The 20,631-nt window shown below is 36.1% G+C and overlaps 1 long non-coding RNA gene across 2 annotated transcripts in view; it reads left to right on the plus strand.

The window, feature by feature from the left end:
* Nucleotides 1–19,770, plus strand: part of LOC108502277 — a 50,006-nt gene extending 30,236 nt beyond the window's left edge. The window contains exon 7 of one of the 2 annotated variants that reach the window (XR_001876405.1): nt 19,649–19,770. This is a non-coding gene — a long non-coding RNA (uncharacterized LOC108502277). Of the gene's footprint in view, nt 1–16,492; nt 16,855–19,648 lie in introns of those variants that run through there. The other variant, XR_001876404.1, reaches the window with a different exon arrangement.
* Nucleotides 19,771–20,631: the final 861 nt, after the last annotated feature.

Raw genomic sequence — 20,631 nt, forward strand, 5'->3', positions numbered from 1 at the left:
TGGCAGAATGACAAAAACCAGAATTATATTTAAAGCAAAGAGAATAAAGCTTCTTTTGAATGAAAGATCAAAATTGTTTCTGGCATAAAAAATACCTGTTGCCAAGGAGGTGTAAATCCTGATCTCTGCTCTTACTGTCTCCAAGGGCAGTCATATCTAAGACTGAAACAAATTGGTTTACGGATGTAGATAATACAATAATGCAGATACACATACAACAGGCCCCACCAAAGCATCTTTGGGTTCTCCATTCTCCTATTCCCAACTTCCAAGGCATAATGGTTTTATCTGGCCCCTGACTTTACATCTTGGAGGATAATGAAGATGCAATGTTCCGGCTTGGCAGTCATTCCTTGGTCTTGGTTCAAACCTGAGAGAACAGGGAGGGTGGCAGGAAGGCAATGATCATCCACTTTCTTGTAACTGTTGTCTTTTGATTTGAAAGCAGACACAATCTTGCCTATTAAAGAATCCTTTTATCAGGCACAGGCAAGCTGAACATGTATTGTCCTCTAAAAACAGATATGTGCCTTTATATTGTTTTATACAGACAACAATAATGTCAACATAACATAAAGCAAACTAATATTGCTGAAAATGACACAGTCATTTCTAAAGACAAGACATCTTTGGGGTCCAAATATTGAAATTCAAGGTGAAAAAGATGAGAGTTTGCATACTGGTGAAGATTTTGATTTTGATTTCAACAGCAAGTGCAATGAACACGTCCAAAAAAAGTTTTTGTCTTGAAATATGCAGTTAATCCAGTTCCTCACCTCTGTTTCCCAGTCACAGCGTTTCCCAATTAGATTTCTATTTCAGTACTGTTTCTATAGCAAGGAACTTGCATAAAAGAGAAGGAGTGGGAGATTTTCAAAGTACCCATGCTAATTAGGTGTCCAGCTCTCATTGATTTTGAATGGGAGCTGGGTCCTTCAGAACTCTTTACGCCTTTGAAAATGTCTCCTGTAATCTCTCCCCACTCCCTTTGTGCAGCCTCTGGCGTTCAAAGGCTTCCAGCCCAAAGAAGAGACAGCACATGATGCCTGGTCTCCATTACCCTTCCTGTCAGAACTAATATTTACAGCTGGAAGGTTTCAAAAGGATAGCCTATATGTTGTTGACAGAAAGGAACTTTAGGGCTGTTAATATTTTACACATTAACTCCTTACCTGCTACAGTGCCTGCTTCTGTGTGACTTTAAAGGTTTCAGCAGATCTGTGTGGATTCAATAGGTTTGTCCTTGAAGGACTGTAGCATCACTGCTTAACTGTGATAAATCATCTTCAGAAACATAACACTAAGTCAGAATCACAGATCTGAATGATTTCACTATTTTCTGAAACTATGACTCAATTATAAGGCCAGATAAGCTGGGAATTAGTTATTCCATGTACCAGCTCAAATGTTCAAGATTAAATGTCATATATTTAAATGCACAGGTATGTATTACATCCCTTTTGATAATCTATTTTACTGGCCAGTAGTTAACAATTATTTCCCCAAGATTTTAAATATTCTCCTAGCGGTTCTGAAAATCTGCTCAAATAACCTAAAAAGAAGTACTGAGTCCTTTCAGAAAGCTTTTTCTAGGAAAGGATTTTGTTTATTTTAATAGCTAAAGTGAAGTACAGCACAGTGAGTGTTCACTGGATGCACCAAAGCAAAACTTGTTCACCTCTGACTCTTAACTGTGAGGGATATCTTGACTTATGGGAAAAGGAGAGGGAGAGAGACAAGAGGGGGAGTAGAGAGAAGAGAGAGGATTGTGTTCTGCAGATACCTGTAATAAGAGGTACACACCCTTAATCCTGTGTGTCCTAATAAGGGCACATCTTGCAATAAAATACAAATTATGAGTCTAAATGTAATTCCACACCATTGGAAATGTCACAGGAGTGCTTCTCATTTCGTGCAGGTGAAGTTCCTGTAAAATTTAGAAGGCAAGAAAGACTCCTAGTTAGGCTCTAAAAACAAGTAGAAGTTCTGATTAAAGCCTGGTTGAATGCCTTGCTGAACAAAATGTAATCACAGAGTACATCATGTGCAATCAAATTAGAAAGGACCTTGTTCTCCTATCTGTTCACCCATCTATGGTGAAGTAATTGCTTCTTCAGAATGAAATGTTAATAATGGCCCTTTAGACTTCGAATGCAACTAAAATGTTACATACAAAATAAAAACCCTTTGGTTGCAGCATTCTACGATTTCAGCTGCTTGGAACAACTCAAATTGAAGTCTCTGGTTTTATGTCACGAGGATGGCCTAAACCATATGTGATGATGGGATTATCTCAGAAAGTTGGCAGCAGTTGTAGTGCTTCTAATTTTAGTCACACCAAGTTAAAATAAAGCTGATAAAATTAATTAAATCTAATAAAAATATTAAGAGGTAGGTAAAACTCAAAAAACTCCTGTGAACAGCACAGTGACAAACATTAATCAAGACTCTGATTACTTTTACAAGTGTTCAGTGCACACATTTAACCTGTGCTGAAACTGTAAATAAGTATTACAGTAGTACTCCTATTGAAACTCTTGAGAAACAACCTGAAAGTGGAGGTTTAACATTCAGAAAAATTAACAAAAAGAACTACTCTTATTCATCCAAATCATAAAAGCAAAGCTAAATTTGGGATATTAAAGAATACTTTTGCTGTGCTTCAGTTCTTTCAGTATTTAAAAAAGTTTCCAACATTTACTCAGAGATAAATTTATATATTTAAAAAAACCTGTTCTATGGAAAACTACATGTTTCATTAGATGGATTATGGAAAAATATAGCCTTTTATTAGAACATAATCATTAGTGCTGCAGAGGTTCTATGAAAATAAGCTGTTTCTAGGATTGTTAAGTGTTAACCTGCCTTTTTATTAAATCAGTGGTGAGAATGAAAATCTATCTTAAATCATTCATCTCATGGTTCGTTGGCAGTCACAATGTCTTTTATTTGATCTTTAAGCAAGCAGTGAGGATTTAAAGAAATTTCTGTTAATATGAATGAAAAAAGACTCTCTGATTTTTAATTGATAGTAGTTCTTGAAATTTTAAGGATATATTTCTCTTTTTCACCATGGCGATTGCCTAGCTATAGCTGTATTTTCTGAGCTTCCAAAGACATAAAAAGAATGAAAGCCTTACCTATGTCCTAGGTTTTTTTAGATAAATAATTTTAATTTTTTTTTTATATTTGCAATTCACCTAAGCTCCATCAGAAAGCATGAAAAGATGTGACACTGCCACCTTTGTGACTGTGAGACAATCACTGTTCCTGCAGTGTTTCAGCTAACCTGCAATGCCTGCCCTGAAATAAAGTACACACAATTGCCTGAGGCCTATGCAAGAGGCCTGAATTTGTCTTTTGTCCTAAATTTTCCAAAATAAATTGAATGAAAGCTCAATGATCACTGACATTACAGCCATCAACAGTACATGGTGTCCCAGGCCAGAGTTCAGGGAAGGGGAGGAAAACAAGGAGCCTTTTTCAAGGATTTTTTTAGGACATTTTTGGTTTTACTTGCATCAAAGGTTGCCCTCAAGCCTACAGGAAAGTATTTCATTACTGCCTTGTAACATTTTATGGTTTTTAGAAAATATTGCCTCTGTGTTGGACCCACCATTAGGAAAAGTATAATTTCCATTTTTGGTTCTGCATCATTTCATCTTCCTGAGGTAAGGAAATTGGGAACTTCCTCGCAGCCATTTGTAGGCATATTGCACAGATTTCTTCCAGGAAAGCAACTGCTGAATTAATTTGTTTTAAAGCAAGCTGAGATTTAATCTCACCCAACTATGACTAATACAAAGATCACAATACAGATAATTTTCTAGATCTGCACTTAGACTTTCTTTCCCTTTTGACAACAGAGTGGACCTTGGACAACTCTGCCTGTAATTTCTGCTCTTCAGCCAGGTCCAAGCAAGGAACCAAATCCAAGAGGAGAGTTCAGGGTAGCATAATGGCCTGTTTCTACTTGGACTTTCAGGAGATGGAATGTTTCAGTCATGGAATGCCTAGAACAATCTTGAAAGCTTTAAGATTTAAAATTAAAATGGGTGCTTTCAGGCATATTGTTTTTGAGGCTGTAAGCAATAGCATATTATTGTTCACAGGATTTTATTCATTCCAATGCATTCTAGCAGTAGACTTTAAAAGGATGTGCTGATCAAAATCATGAGGGTTTTAGTTTTGAAATTTAATTCAAAGTCATTGAATACTAATGAAAAAAAATACACAAAATCCCAGCATTTAAATAATAAGACTTTCATCTAAAAGTGCTAATTCATATGAATTCTCACACTGTATCTCATGCCAGAAGTTTTGAGCAAAGTAAATCCTCGCTAGTCCTGTGCCTTCTTAGTGACTTTTGATAATAAACAAATACCTTTTTTTCTAAAATGGTTTTGTCCAAGAAAAAAAAAATGAATGGGTGAAAAATCACCTCTAGGTTTGTGGGTAGAATTTTAAGTTGTTTGTTTGCAGATTTTTGTTTTTTTGTTTAATTGAAGGGATTCTTGTTTAATCTGAAAATTATCAATTACTAATTTCACTGCAAGAAAATAATTTGCGTGTTTTACACCCACCTAAGCCACTGGCACACAGGACAACAAAGGTCTCACAAGTGTACACATTTCATTGACATGCACATGTGCCATTCTTCAAGGGGAAAAATTCATATAAGAACACTTTTCAAATGCAGGGAACTTTTGTTTCTTTAAACCATTAAATCAAAAATAAGCTTAACATTAGAAAAAAAAAGAACTACCAAGAAACCCCCAAACTTCTATTATTCTGATATTTTGAGGATGCTGATTTGTCTCATTTATTTAGAACAAGAAACAGTTTAGAATGTGATAGTTTTGAGTTTGTTCTACTTCTTAAGAATTCTTCAGAACCCAGAGTGGGCAGTGGGGATAAGAAAGGTAGGAGGTGAAGATGACAGGGCAGTATCACCAATTCAATTTAATCTTAAATTCCAAAAAGCTTTTCAAAATCAAATCAAATATAAAGGGGGAAAATTAGCATAAGAATCACCAGCAATAAAAGTAAAGAGAAAGAATAAAGTAATTGCTTTTCACCAAAGTTTAAAGCAAAGCAATAACAGAGAAAATACTGCAGCTTAGAAAATGATTTGCCATTGGGATGATTCATTTCTAGCCTATAATAGGTTTTATTTCCCTGCTTTGCAGTAATGCATTCATTACATGCCCAATTTTGAGCAAAGTTAGCCACAGAATCCTTTATAAATATACAACAGTCACTCTTCAGCTCATCTTCAATGCTCCAATGCATGACAACCCAGACGGTAGCAGTGTAGCACGACAATAAAAGCTGCACAATAGTTGTCTAGTACTTTTATTATTAGCTGAAAGAACAGGCTAAAATGACAGGAGTTTATTGTATAATTCATTAGTCCAGATTCTGGCCCGTTTGGAGTCAGCATTCAGCTGCTGTTCAGTGCCAAAAGCAGGTGTTTTTCAATTGCATGCCCTGTGGAAGGGTTCGTGTTGTACTAGAGCCGCTAATCTGGTGGAGCCTTTGTGTTTTGGTGCATGTCCCGTGCTGGCAGCCCAAACGTGTCCCATCGACACATCCAGGGGGACAGCTGGAAAGACCATTCCAGTGTAGTAATGCTTTTACAACATTCCTGGTGTCACATACGCAGTGGGGGAAAGCTGTATCCAGTTCAGGCAATGAAATAACGTCGTAGGAAGCTGGGTTTGGCTCTAGTTAAACCCAGCAGCAATTCACTGCCTTAAATTCTTACCCATTTAGTGGTTACTGTCAGTACATTAATTTTTAGAAGAGCAAAGTTTTCCAAACCTTTTTTCCAAGGGTAAAATCCTGAAGAGAGATCCTATTTAACTAACTCAAACTCAAGGATCTTTGTGAATTTTCAGTAGTAAACACATCCAGTATCCTTAAAGTCCAGGGATATGGTTTTGATATCCTATAGAAAGGAAGGCCGTGGCTTTTAAGCTCAGGTTCCCAGGACAGACAGTCAGCAATCACTCCAAGAAGTTTTCAAAGGCCTCTCTGTCTCACTTTGCTGACTATGAAACTTGCACATTTATTTTAATCGCACCATTCTTTAGAGACCTTAAAATTTGGGTGAAATCTGTGTGCATTTGTAACCACATCCAAACCACCACATTTTGGTAGGTGAGTGCATCACGATCACTCAGTTCCAAGAAGCTTTTAGAGAAACATTTGAAATGACACTTTTGTTTTAGGAAGCTTTTAAAGCACCTGCTTTTTTACAGGTTATCAGTTGTATGTTTTATGGGTGCCAACCTGTAAATATGAGGAAAGCAATAATGTGAGGAAACGTGTAACAATCTACTTGTCTTGAAATGCCATTGTCAAAATAAAACATGTATTTTCAACTCTAGAATACAGCAGTGGCAAAAACATAACACTGCTGAAGTCAATGGCAGAAATGTCCCTGAGTTCAGTAGCACTGAGATTTCATCTCAGAGCTTCTAATTTTAATGACTTTACATATTCATTTGCTACCCTAAAATGCTACATTAAGAAAGACAAGCATTTAGTTATTCTGACGTGCAGACCAGGAGAGCAGGCCATCTGGCATCCAAAAAAATGTTATGATTACTGGAGACTTGTTTCCAAAATATGACTCGCTGAATTGGTATTTTCATTTCAGCAAAAACAAACAGGTTAAGAGCTTTCTCTTTGAAGTTTATTTTATTTCTGTACAATACAACAGATGGAAGTGGCATTCACCCCACTAAGCAGGGGGATTGAGCCTTCCTGTGAGAAGTCTACCAGTTGAAGTTCACAGCTTCATCAAGAACATATTCTAACTTCTGGTATCATTTCTTGAACAACTTAGAGCTTTGTGCATTGTGTTTTGTCTGGGAAACACTCCAAGTTTTGGAGACCTGCTCTCCACTAATTTAGAGTGGATGGCATTTGAAAAGTAAAATGTCTTTCTAATAAGAGGCTGCGAAGTCATAGCAAATAAATGCAGTCAACAGTGCACAAAATGACACATCTGTGGCCAAGAACACCTTTGTGGAAAGGCACTGGCTCTTAATTAGTTGCCTGGGAATCTCTGCTGCTATTTCACAAAGTCTTCTTGATGCAGTTTGGCTACAAAATGCAATTGGTTTTAACCTCATTTGTTGAAATAAAGAAAAAAGAGATGCTATTAACCCCATCAGTTGCAAAAAAGCCACTGACTCACCTGCAGCCATGTTAGGTTCCTGACTCCAGGCATCTAGTCCAAAATGAAATCAGACAACAGAACATGAAGGGCAGTGGCATTAGGTCCAGCTTTGATTCCTTCCTTTAATTCCACTTCAGTTGGAAATCATATGTATTAAAGGCAATAATTCATTTTTTCTCAACGGTCAACAAATTCACATAAATAAAATCTGTATTTCCCATAGTTCTAAGATGTTAAATTCACATAAATAAAATCTGTACCTCCCATAGTTCTAAGCTGTTAAAAATGACTGGACAAGTTATTAACTGTTAATGTTCTTCTGAGCAGTGGACAGCACTTTACATTCTAATGAGCATGCCGTGAAAAGAGCAAACATGGTACATTTTTGGACTGTGTGCCTAGATTCAAGACATTATGAGAGATGGTTACAATAATATTTTGCTCTATATTTGTAGAATAAGCAAATGTACAGAGAAAGAGCAATAAAAAAAGGAACAAAACTGAATAATTGTGCTGCATTCTAATAGATGACAGTATTGGGTATACAGTTACAAGAGCCATTTTTCTGAGGCGTGAAATGCTGAAGATACTAATTTAGGAGGTTAAGCTATAAAAGTTTAAAAGCAGAGTGATATTAAGAAATGGAAAAAATAGGCTAACTACTGAAAATACCATTATAGCTGTATATATTTGGCTGTAGAATGCTATTGCCAGGAAAGGTATAACCTCTGCGCTCAAGTCCAAGAAAACACTTTAAATAAAAAGTACCACAGCAATAGAACCGAAAGTCATGCAGCTCTAGGTGAGCTGATAAATACCACTGATTTTTATGCTTATGAGAACTGCAGAATGGGAGTATATGTGGGGCATGTAATTTCAGTTTATTGCAATTTCATTTCTCCATCCCTAAACTGGGGATAAAAGCAATGTTTAAACACATTCACAAAGGGCTGTAAATGCAATTTAGGCAGCTAAAGGCAGCTCTGCAGTACAGGTGGAAAACCCCACAACTTAGATCAAAGATGCCAAAAATACTTTCAGTCTTGTCTAACCCATTGGGACTTTCAGATTTGTGTTACCTGAAGACAAAATCTGAGAAACTGAAGAAGTATTTTCACCACCTGAAGTTTAAAGAAGAAGGTGGGCTTTGCACTCAGCTTCTCCAACAGTCTATGTATTGTGGTTGTATCAAGTCCAACTAAATCAACAGATCTTAATTTAGATTGGAAGGACTAATATAATGCAGATTAATGTTTGTCAGTCAAATCAATAAAGATAACATGACTACACTTCACATGAAATTATTTCTCCAATAAGTAGTTAATTTGCATGTAGACAATGATTATTGTTAGTTAATTAAATGCCACGTGATTATTCAAAGTGCACTGATACTTGTGAAGTAGGTAAGTCATAAACAGCACAGTTATGGAAGCATAATTTGAGACACATTTGTTTGGACTTGCTGGTACTGGAATATTCCTGGAAATGGGACATACGTGGGTATTTGCTGACTGTAGTACTAATGTGGTAGCAGGACTGCTTTCCTTTACAACTAAGAAAGGAATCTTCAGTGTGTGTTTTAAGTTATTATTGTATTTCCTGATCTAGAATCTAGATCTAGTGACACAGAGTGGGCATCTTATTACTTCATTATTTTGGTAAAACAGAAGCAACTGCTGACAAAAGGCATTTCTCCATGTGCTCTTGATAGTACAGGTGATTTCTTCTTTCCCTTAGGCTCCATTTGTGGCTAGAGAATTTTACACTGACAGCTGATCTTATTTTGCTTTGGTTTGGTTTCTGATGTTGATCTTTACTGCTTCTTCCCTACAGTGTATCCTTGAATTTGAACGAACAGACAGTTTATTGTGGAGGAAGAGGAAGGATGTTTGTAGAGGATAAACAGGAGTGGAATTAGAAGGCTTAATGGCCTTTAAATTCTGTCATAGCAGTTTAATTTCTTATCGTAGACTTTATTTATTATCCTGGCATCACCTGTCATCCTGATGAGGGTAATGGTTAAAGTGTGGTGTAGAGCATGATACATATGGACTTCCTTTAAACTAAAAATAGGCTCCCTTTAGCTCAGTGGCTTTTCAGTGGGTTTTTCATTTTTCTTTGATGACTTCACACTGGTTTCCATTTTAACTTAAGAAATAGTTCAGCAACTGGGAGTACACAAATTCTGCCAGGGATTTGTAAAGGCACTTAGTGACGTGACTTTTGTAGAAAGAAGGCACATCTTCTAAATGTTCTGTGTGTAAAACAGCTATTAATCAAAAACTTCCATAAGTAACTACACAAACAAAATTGGAGTCACCTGTTTTATTCAGAAGGAGCTACTTGTAATGGTGGAAACTAGAAATATTTTAGCAGGATTGAATACTCTCACAGAGCTGAAAGACTGACTGATGCATTAAATGCTGCGAAACTCAACTGGAAATTCTTATTTTCACGTTCTGTTACAAACCTGACTGATAAGGAAATCTTGGTTGACTTTTTAGGAAAAGAAAATCATTATGGGTTTTGGGTTTTTTTCAGGGGCTTATATTATGTCCCCACTGAAATCTTTATTTATCTGGTATGAAGAAAACATATACATGATTTCTGTTGAAGAACATACATAGATGTGTATCTTTCTGGTTGGGTTGGGTTTTTTTCTTTACCAGCACCATTGTGGCAATCCCTGAAAAGAAACTGTAACTAAGTTTTTAATTAATTATTATTACTTCTATGCTATTTCCTATCTGAACACTAGCTTATGGTAGGCAAAGGCTTTCCATTAGTCATCCCACCCTGCATAATGAGCAGCATTGCTAATAGGACACAACAGACTTCAAAGTTATTCAGTCAGCAGTCTGAATAATGACATTTTACACAAAAATCTAAATAATGAGCATGCAACAAAAGCAATAAGGTGGATTATGGCTTTTTGCTTTTAAGCCACCATGAATGGATAAATGGAAAGGAATTTAATTACGTTTTATAAGTAATACAGAGTGTTCCACAGATTCCTTAAAAATCAGAATAGGTCAGAGCACCCGGTGCTTTAGAAGAATATGAATTTAAATAATAGATATAACTGCTAAGAATCAGCTTCATTGGAATATGTAACTTTGCATTTGCATTTTTGTGGAAAACATCTGCAAAATATTGCTTATCATAAATTAGAAGGATGTTAAGGCCGTATTTGAGAAACACTCCAGACTCAGCTTCTAGTACACATTGCTGCAACTTACATTAAAAATATAATATAATATTATAATATAATACAGGCATCAAGACTGGCAGAATTAATTCAAGGAGCATCTGGACACTGCTCTGATTCATACTGTTTAAATTTAGGTAGTCCTTTGAGGAGCACAAAGTTGAACTTGATCCTTATGGGTCCCTCATTATTTGAAATATTCTATGATAATATAACATAAAATAACAAAAAAGCAACTTGAGAAAGAATGATGTGTGACTGAAGGTAATTTTTTTACTTGTAGAATTATATTGTTTTTTACTCCTACTACTTGAGAGAAGCAACATTAAAGGATGGTGTTCCAGTTTTATTTAAAACACCATGAAAATCAGTCTCAGAAATGTTAAAACTAATGGCAGTTTTGTGTTAGGTGTTACTGCAAAATAAGAATTTGCAGTAATTGAAAACAGGACCATTTGGAATTTGACTTTTGATGTTTTGGAAGGTGCACATTGCAGGATCATGTTTTTTTTAGAATATCTCTCATATGTATATGGGAAATAAAAATTATCTCTGATGCAAAATTCTGAAAATATTCAGGTGGAGCTTTATAGATCAATCAGTAGTTTATGAGACAGCAATTTTATAACCATGTCAGCAATGAAAAGCTTTGCTGCTGCCATCTGCTCTTCAGGCAGCTGTGCTAACCTTTTACCTGTCTGAAAGAACAAAGGTGCTCTCTAGAAAAAGGCATCAGAATTGTATTGAAAAATATTACTTGGAGCTGCTGGAAAAATGCAACTGTCAAAAAAGCTGAAGCAATAATGGCTACAGGACAACTTAGAATGACTTAGTTATGTCACATTTAAGAGAAATCCATTACATGAGACCAAGAAAAATCTGGGAAGTAAAAACTAATAACTTATCTACTATGTACTCTAGGAATGATATTTTGCTAACTTACCCAGTAGTAAAGCAAAATGTTGGAAATTATCTGCACTCTCTGTAGGAACATTCTTTTATTTCCCATTCTAAATTTCTTATAAAATTCTATTATGCTTTATGGGACCCAAAAAAATGGAATATTGTACAAAAAATAGCTTGTGGCAGAAACAGAAAAATATAGGCTTTCAGATTTGTGCATTGATCTTGGCACCAACACCAACACCTTGCAGACAGATTTCTAGTAAATGTTTTACACGTCGCTGGTTTCACTAAGTCTAATTAAAAAATGTGAGTCATAAATTATATCTAGTTATCACAACTAGATGTATCATTTTCTCCCAGATTTTTGAAGTTAATTCTTTAAAAAGAAAAATTCTTTTAGAACATCAAAACTCTGACGTATTTCGACTTTAAATGCAAACCGTGAGGTTTGTTCTATCCCCAGTTAGGTGAGAAGCAACTCAACCAAAATCAATAAAAACATTTCAGTTGTAAGAAACCTGTGCAAGAAGAGACTGGGATTAGGATTTCCAAGTTTATCTGTTAAAAGGGGGTTACTACAAAGAGCAGAAAACCTATTGAGCTTCAGAAACTTTTTGCTGCTTATAAATATCTGAGGGTTTAAGTACCACTTCTCACAGAACTCGTTGCTTCTACTGATGAAATGTATTTTTAGCTCAGAAACACATCTGCTCATACTATGAGGTAAATCTAAACTGAACCAAGTCTTAAAAGAACGATCCTATCAGGTTTAATTGTTCAGTAACAACATTAATCACGATTAACTCATTTAATATTAATTTGGTTGTCATAAAATGCTCTAAATTAATTAGCTTGACCTTAATTTTGAAGGATATCCCATAAGTGCCCGGTGTAAAAGCTTGGCTTAGAGCAGAAGGCAGGCTGGGAACATGATTCCTGACTACCAAGTTCAGCCTTTGTACTTGAAAGAGTTTGGAGTATTAAAATGTTTGCCCTGTTTAATCTCAGCCAGTAACATCTGTATTTATGGTCAGAGTTCAAGAGGAAGTAAAAGATTCCATCTCAGCTGGGAGAGATCTGCCCAGATGTTTCTCACAACTTGTAGTCATCTCTGAACTCTCTAAAGCAGATAATCTGATCATTTTAACATCCCAATTCCATTAATTTTACCATTTCAGATACGGAAAAACTGAGGTGTGGAAATAAATGATAGATAAGCCCTTTAAAGTAAATATTTTAGAACATTTTTACTCACCTTCTCAATCCCACATCAACAACTACATTAAACAAGTAAAGCTGTTTTACAGCACTCAGAATTCTAGCAGGATTATCGTTATAGCAGGCTTTTCATTTCTTTTGTTCTGTATTTTTTAATTGAACTTTTCAATAAATATCGATGATCTTGCTAAACAAGGCTTTTAATGCAGAGGTCACTGACTCATTCTGAACTGAGAGATACAGATGAATACTTTAAAAACAATAGTTTTAATGCCAATATTAGATACTAAGTAGCTGATGTATTTTATTCTTTTCATACACTAGATTATGCATTCTCCTTACACTGGCATTTCTGATATATTTTCTGAGAATCAATTTTTGTCTCATGTAAATGGCTCTCTGGAGGATTTCACAACTAGAGGCAGCAGAAATCAAACATAAAACCTACCCTTAGGACAAAAATATTGTCTACTGTTTGCACAAAAAACAAGCAAAATAAACTGTTGTTTGAGTCTGTCCAGAAAAATGTCCTGCTGTTTTGTTAAAAGTGGGACTTACACCTCATGGAATTAGAAAAGACAAGCAGCTCAGGCGATGGAGAGTCGATAAATCACTCCTGTTCTTTACCAAAGGAGTCTGCATGTACACTACATGCATTTTAAAATTAAGAAGCAGTAGAAGTGGGGGAAAAAAGCCCTTATGCTGTGAGGATCATTTGGTAACAAGTACAGATGCATCTCAAAATCCCTTGAAAACAAGACATTTCCCTGCTGCCGAGAGACCGAATTTTGAGCACGGTTGAAACTGTTAAAGCACAACAGCAATTATTCCTGTTCACTCATTACCAACTTATGCCTGGAAATAATAATTGCACTGAACCCAATGACCACATGAGATGAGCAGAGAACATTCAGGAGCTAATAATTCTGTTTAGGTATGTTCCTGATTGCTTTTGGTCTGCAGAGGATACAACTGAATTAAGTAATTTCTAGCTTTTTTCCTATTACCCAGGTAAGTCAATTTGCATAAATTCAGCCCAGAGGTTCCCATAGCATATCACTGTAGTATAAACTCAAGTTACACTGATGTAACTAATAAAATTTACTCACCACCTTCCAAGAAACAGGGATTTGAGAGATCCATGGTAGAAGGTACCTTTGTTCTACATAAGGCTTCAAAGAATGCAGCAAAGAAAATTAAATTACTTGACATTATATCGGGCTCATTGTGTTACAAGGCTCATTATATTTTGTCAAAATCCAGGTTTTATTTCTTGGCATCTCTTCAGCCTTTATCAGTACAGAGATTCTGCTTCAGTTCTGTTCATCATCATTGCAACCCAGATTTTTTACTGTCACCACATGTGCCATCGTGTTCCTGCTTTACACCTTCCCTTCTGTGGAACCTTCTCATTTCCACTCAGCACTTCAGCTTTCCGCCTTCAGAAAGCCTCCCTCTTTCATCTTACCAATGCAAACTGCTGCAATTCCTTAATTTAGCTGCTTGCAGGTGATTTTGACCACCATCTCCAGGCCCAAGACCAGATCTGTTCTTGTGCCCCGATGTACAGACGTGTCCTGAAACCAGTTCCTGGGAGGTTTGGCTTCAGCACTGGCACTGGTACTATAATTTAAAACTCTGTGTTATCAGACCCTTCCAACACTTCCTCACATTTAAGTGTTCTCAGTATTTCTCTCTTTTTTTTTTTTCAAGGCAATGTATTTTCCAAGTTAAAAACCAGCTCAGATTTCCCTGATTTTCCCTGCAATCGTTTTTGTTAAAATACCAAAAAAAGGGGGCAAGACTATGATGTGCTTCCAGGAAACTTTAAATTCATGTGCAAGAAAGAGACAAAAAACCTGTTTCGTTTTTTTTTGATGACTTAACACTTAAAATGTTTTTTCTGTTTCTGCTGCTGTGTTTACTCCCCTAATACGCAAAAATGTGCAAAATTCAAGAGGTGCTGCTGTTATAGAAAGAAGATGCAGCAGTAGTTTATTTTATTCTTCCAAATTAAATATTCTGACCCTTTTTTCCTGGTGATCTTTTCCCCTTTTCTGTACACCTTTGTTGCCTATTATTAACCTGCATCGAAATTTTAATTTTTAAAAAAAAAATTCCATAAATCAGAATTAAGAGACATCGTGATTACTAATGGACATTTTTTCATTCTTTACCATGGTTCTATCCCTTTTGGAACAGTTTTATTATTTATTTTTTTCTCTTTCTTAATTAAAGGCCCTTTTTTATTAGAAGTCTCTTTTTGGAATAAACATTATTCCACATCCCAAGATCTGGCTGAAAAACCTGAAAATGTGTATTCTATGCTTACAGTAAAGGTTGGAATTATTCCTTGCAATGGCACTGATATGAAGTTTGCTTTAAAACATGAAAGATCCTCTTAGACTCATGAGAAATGGTATTAAAATTTATTGTTAGATATTGCTGATTGTGATTGAAAATCACTTCATTAAATTACAGTACAGAGAGATGAAGGACATCTTGCAGCAATGAAAATGGTTGCAAATTTAATTAAAACATTAAATTATTGTTGGAATAAAGGTCATAATCATAAAATGTAATTGAAGGAAGTACATTAGCATGTACCCTAAGGTATCCTTTCTATTTCAAAATACATATTACATATTTGACATTTAAGGAGGAAATAGGTACCATTTTATCTGGATGGATGAACGACGATGGTGAGAATTGTTATCCATAATACAGTTTAAGAGCCCAATTTTTCAAAAAATCATTTGCTCCTTGCATAGGTGTAACATACTATTTGTGTGCCTCTGACTGAGGGAATTCACATTATTTATGGAACAGCCTGGACCTGCACAGAGCAGAGGACATCAGATCATATACTAAGGCTTTATGGAAAAGGTGTAACTTATGCCACAGCCTTCCAAGGGTATCCTTGTCAGCCCCTGGTTATGTTTATGCCACTGTGTGCCATTTATCACTGCACTTCTCTCCCTTGCAACAGATTAGGGAGGAAAAAAATGCATGAGGACAGAAAATAGAAGCTGCAAGAACATCTATCCATGAAACTGGTGCTGAAAGCACATTGGCAATGCTGCCACAGCAGGGCTGTCACCTCATGTCCTGAGAATTTCTTGTTCCAAACAGCAAATACCCCAGAAATTGATAAACCTTAATGATTCCTCCTAAATACTCAGCAGTAGCCTTTGAATTCAGATCAAGTCTTGTCCAACATTCTGCATCCCTTTCACTTTCTGCATTTACTGGTATTTTTTGAAAAGGGAGAGGGTATTTTTTGAAATGGCTCGGATGGGAAAATCAGAGCGAGCACATGTAGAAAATTTATATATTTCTATATAAATAATTTTGTAATATGTATTTGGAAAGAAAGCTAGGATTGCCAAGCTGGAGTTCAGCAGTGGTTATGCTGATAAATCCATGCTGCAGATTGAAATGCTCTATTGCAGCAAGTCATTTTACACCGTGGAAACAAAATAAGGATCATGTACAGGTTTCCAATAACAAATTAATTCTTAATATTCTTAAATAGCAGTAGAAATCTCCTAAATCTGCCTCAGTGATCATCATCTTTCATTGCTGTTTCTCAAGATATTATTTGAGTTGCCATATTCCTTCCCATACCGACCTATTGCATCAAAGCCAAAAACCTGCAAATTTTCAAAGTTTAAATCTACTTCTGTTATATTTTCCCATTTTTTTTCTCTCTTTTTTCCCTCTCCTGCTTTACCTTTTCCTTGTTTTCCAATGTTTTCTTCTATTCAAATGTATTCCTTTATTAGCAAAAACATTCAATTAAAAAAAATCAAAGACGATCATCCAGGTTTTAGTGAAGATATCAGATATTGCTTCTTAGAAATACAACATAAGTTTTATTTCCCAAACACAGAATCTCAAGATCCATACTGCTATTTTTCTGTCCCACTGTAGTGAGGCTTTCTCTGAATCCTTCACTATTTCCTTTACAGAGAATTACATCTGACACAACAAGATACAGATTTCAACACTGTTTGGCTCTGCACTGGGATCTCCAGGAAACCTGATGTGTAAGTGAATTCTAGAATTTGGCTGTTTGGCAAATGTCAGTTTTAAGCAAACCCTTCCATGAGTCAGTAGTAACCCTCCATAATAATGTCCCAGCCATTATCTAGCCAGGGAGCTCTGATCTGTTGTCTTAATTACTGGCCTAAATTAATCCACATATTTCGTACAAAGAAGTGCTGAGGATGGAGACCATCATGTGATATTTGTGCAGTTATATCCTCCAGTGTTGTGTTTTCTACAGCTCATGTTTTTACTTTATCTCTGCTCCCTTAAATGGACCGTTAAAAAAAGAAGGAAAAGAAATTTCAAAGGAAGTCATCATGAATTATTTATTACCGGGTTTTCTGCTTTGAAAGCTGAAAGAACTAGATTAATTACATTATATTTTTTACTATTTGGAACATCAGAAAGGAATATAATAGGAAAATTAATATTTGACACTTGTGCCCATTAATGAAATTGGGAGGGCTACACAGTTTCCTGGTGAGGCATTTCTGAAGACTTCTGCAGTTCCAGCCCAAGCCATGACACTGCAGCAATGAAAGAATTCAAGGAAAAAATATACACAGATCAAATAAAAAAGGGGGACAGAGCAGGAACATTCAGACCACGGGAGACTGTGGGTGACTACAACAATTTCAGGGAACAAGAAGAAAAGGAGAAGTGCGTGAGAGGAAGTTAGAGGTACTGAAAAAGAAAAAAATGAAACTTGAAATCAGGACTGAGGCATTGTCTACATTTCTCTTGCTCAAATAAGCAGAAGAATTTCTATATGATACATGGTTTGGGTTCTTTTCCTTCTGCTTCCCAACACCCTAAATCTGTTCATTATCACTGCATCAGATAAGACAGAGAGGATTTCTAGAGCAGATGAGACCCGAAACTTGAAGTGCAAAATGTGTAATATTGTTTGCTCATTCGTTTGCCAATTACTGACAAAATCTAAATGTAGTTTATTGCTAAGTGAGAGAAGGTTGTCTTTAATTACAGCAGCCAAAGTTACTTTTCTATTATAAGCTGTTTGGTTTTATACCTTTTCAGTCTATTGTCTCTGAATCAATCAGTATAAAAGCAGGCTTGTGGAAATTGGAATTGTCTCAGGGGAAGTGCAGAAACCAATTAACAAAACTGAGGGACATTTAACATCTAGAGATTAGCAAAACAAGAATTCAAAATTCCTATCACTTGCTTTAGCATGGAAACAAAAGTCTTATCCTAGAAACAGTTTAGGAAAAAAAAATGAAGCATGATGAGTCTCCTAATAAGTTTATTTTTGATCCCTCTTGCAGTGTTCTTATCTATGGTAGTTTGTTATTCTACTAGAAAAAATATGCAGTTTAAGAGTTTTCTATTTTGAATTATTGGCATCATTCTCTTCTATTTGAGTCAGATAAATGGATCACAGTACACAACCAGTTATCAAACCCAGCTGGTTCTTATGACATTAGGCCAACTTCTCAAATTCGAAATGCACATCACCCTTAATTATGGAACACGTAACTTCCACTTCACTCGTGTGAGTTGGAGGCACAAAACTGGTGCCAGCTCCTTTTTTGGAATCAGGAAAGCTGAAAGGCTTGAAGAAAAATGACAAGAAGTAAGAGATGCAAAGACTGGCAAAACAGAAAGACAGCTGAACTTCTACCTGTTGTTTGTAAGTACTTCTAAAGCTGCTCAGAACTGACAGCAAATGAGCTGGTAGGGAAGGAAAACATATATAAGGAAAAGGAGAATGTGGGAGCAGCCAGGGAAAGGGAGCCAGTGCTGCTGTTTCAGTGTGGGTTGAGTGAATTGCCAGGTTACCTTTGAGAACCCTTGCAAGGCTGCAGTGAAGCGTTTAATGGAACACAGAGAGTTCTGAGTGCTGGCAAAGAAAAAATCAGAATACCTTGAAGAGCAATGTCATTATCGCAAAATTTACAGTGATTAAAATTTTGCCAAGCTTTTTATTTTCCCTTTTTCATCAGTGTTTTTTTCCCTTCTAACTGATCATTCATTTTCAATCCGCTGTTAAACAGCTTTATCAAATGAAGGCTCTGTGCTGTGTAATGAGAATGTATCCAATAAAAATGCTTTCAATTACATTTTAAAACTGCAAAATATCAAATTACTGCTGTATGAGGATACTCCATTGAAAACTGTAAGATTACCAGAGAGGTCATTATGTTTCTCTACTACATGACTTTGTAGTATAATAGCACAGTGTCACCTTAAATATGATTCATTGAAAATGTTGCGGTGAACAAACCAATTTTTCATTTCTAGAGCCTTGCAATCAATGAAACAGTTCATACAAAGCAAGAAACAGTGTAAACTTTTATTTCTTTATTTCGATCACTACTAGAACTTTTCGGTGATAAAATAGAAAATAATTCAAAAAAATGTGGTCTAGTTTTCACTATATCTGTGATTTATTTAATTCTTATATTCTCCTCGTTGCAGTTATATCCAGAAGTGCTAGTTTCCTTCGTCTTTTGATTCCTATTCACTAGCAAACTTTGGGTTGGTAGAGAACTGATGGGGTTGCAGGAGATTCAAGTTTAGCTCCTCATTTTATCATTCCCATGCTGCCTTTGAGAAATCAGTGTTGTAATGTACTTAAGTTCCATTTGCAAAAGACAGTCAGATACCCAGAAACCAGTGAAGCCTTAGTGCTGAATCACTTGGGTTTGGACATCCTGCCCAAATCTCTCTGTAGTCAAGTCCCCAACTGATGGACTCAGTTAATGTGACAGGGTACAAGAGGTACATCTAAATAAACAATTCCATACTTTGCAATGGTTCTTTTTAGGTGTTAAATCACTTCCTTTTATAGTCTGGAGTCAAGTTGTGTGCACTAGAATGTGCCATGGGTTTGGAGTAGGTACCACAGAGCCTGATTACTCCGGCATCACACACAGATGGAGGGAATCTCACCTTTCAAGCATCAGCTTAATGCAATTTTCAAGAGCGTATTTTAATTTTTACACGGTTTTTGTGGTATCACAGAACACCATATTCCTGCTGACAGATGGAATGGGTGGTTTACCAGAATTAAATTAACTTTTAAGAGTAAATCTGTTTCCCTCTGTCCTTTACAGATTCTGCATAGGAACAACATGCCTCTTTCAGGATGTGTATGGCCAAAACATCAGATAGCAGGGCCTCTGATACCTGGACTGCTTACACACCTTAAAAATGGTGTTTCTGTAGCATTTACTCTTCTAGACTGCAGTAAAAACATAACATGATGTTAAATGGCAAACAATTTTTACTTCTCTAGTGCTTGATTTGTATTATAAATTAAGGATTGTAACATAATGATTTGCTTTTTGTTGTTCATTGAGCAGCTCAGCTTTCAGCTGTGATAACACAAACATCTGTTCTTTTTCTGGCAGCATGGGTACAGAGGAATTTACAAGATGAGAATTGCATATTAATTGTTACCAACATTCCTTCTAACACGAGGGGTTTCTTGATGATATGAGGTGTGATAGAACAGAACCACAAAGTAGCAGGAGAAATGGGGTTGGCTCTCTGGAGGTCACGTTGTCAAAGCAGATCACACTGTTTGCAGCCTTGTGTAGTCCAAGTGATTATCAAATGTGCAGGAGCTGTGCTAAAACTGAAGAGGAATAACTGTCAGTCCCCCTCAGACCATGGATCCCTATCCAATCAACCCATTAATATACTTACAGGAGAATAAGGCAGGACTTAAATGTTCCGTGCTCCTTAACAAACAAACAGACAAACAAACTCGCTCCAACTATTGATTGCAAACACTGGGAGAATCTTCATAAATACATGAAGGGAGACTATAAACTGAAAACAGGGAATAATGAAAATGTTGTGAGCCAGTGCGCCAAAGCAGCAGGAAATACTGCATGTGCAAAGATATTTATGATTAGAACTGTGAACTAAGTAAAAATGTGTGTGATTGCTCTGACCTTCAACTCATTACACTCCCAATTATCTTTTTATTCCTCAATGCAAAACAAATATGTTTTAATTATATTTATGCACAAGTGCATCTGAAGTTTGGATAAACAGTCATGAATAAATTAAAAATCCAGTGAAAACCAGA

Source organism: Lepidothrix coronata, unplaced genomic scaffold (assembly GCF_001604755.1).
Source record: "Lepidothrix coronata isolate B3197 unplaced genomic scaffold, Lepidothrix_coronata-1.0 Scaffold116, whole genome shotgun sequence".
In the NCBI taxonomy this organism is placed as follows: Eukaryota; Metazoa; Chordata; class Aves; order Passeriformes; family Pipridae; genus Lepidothrix; species Lepidothrix coronata.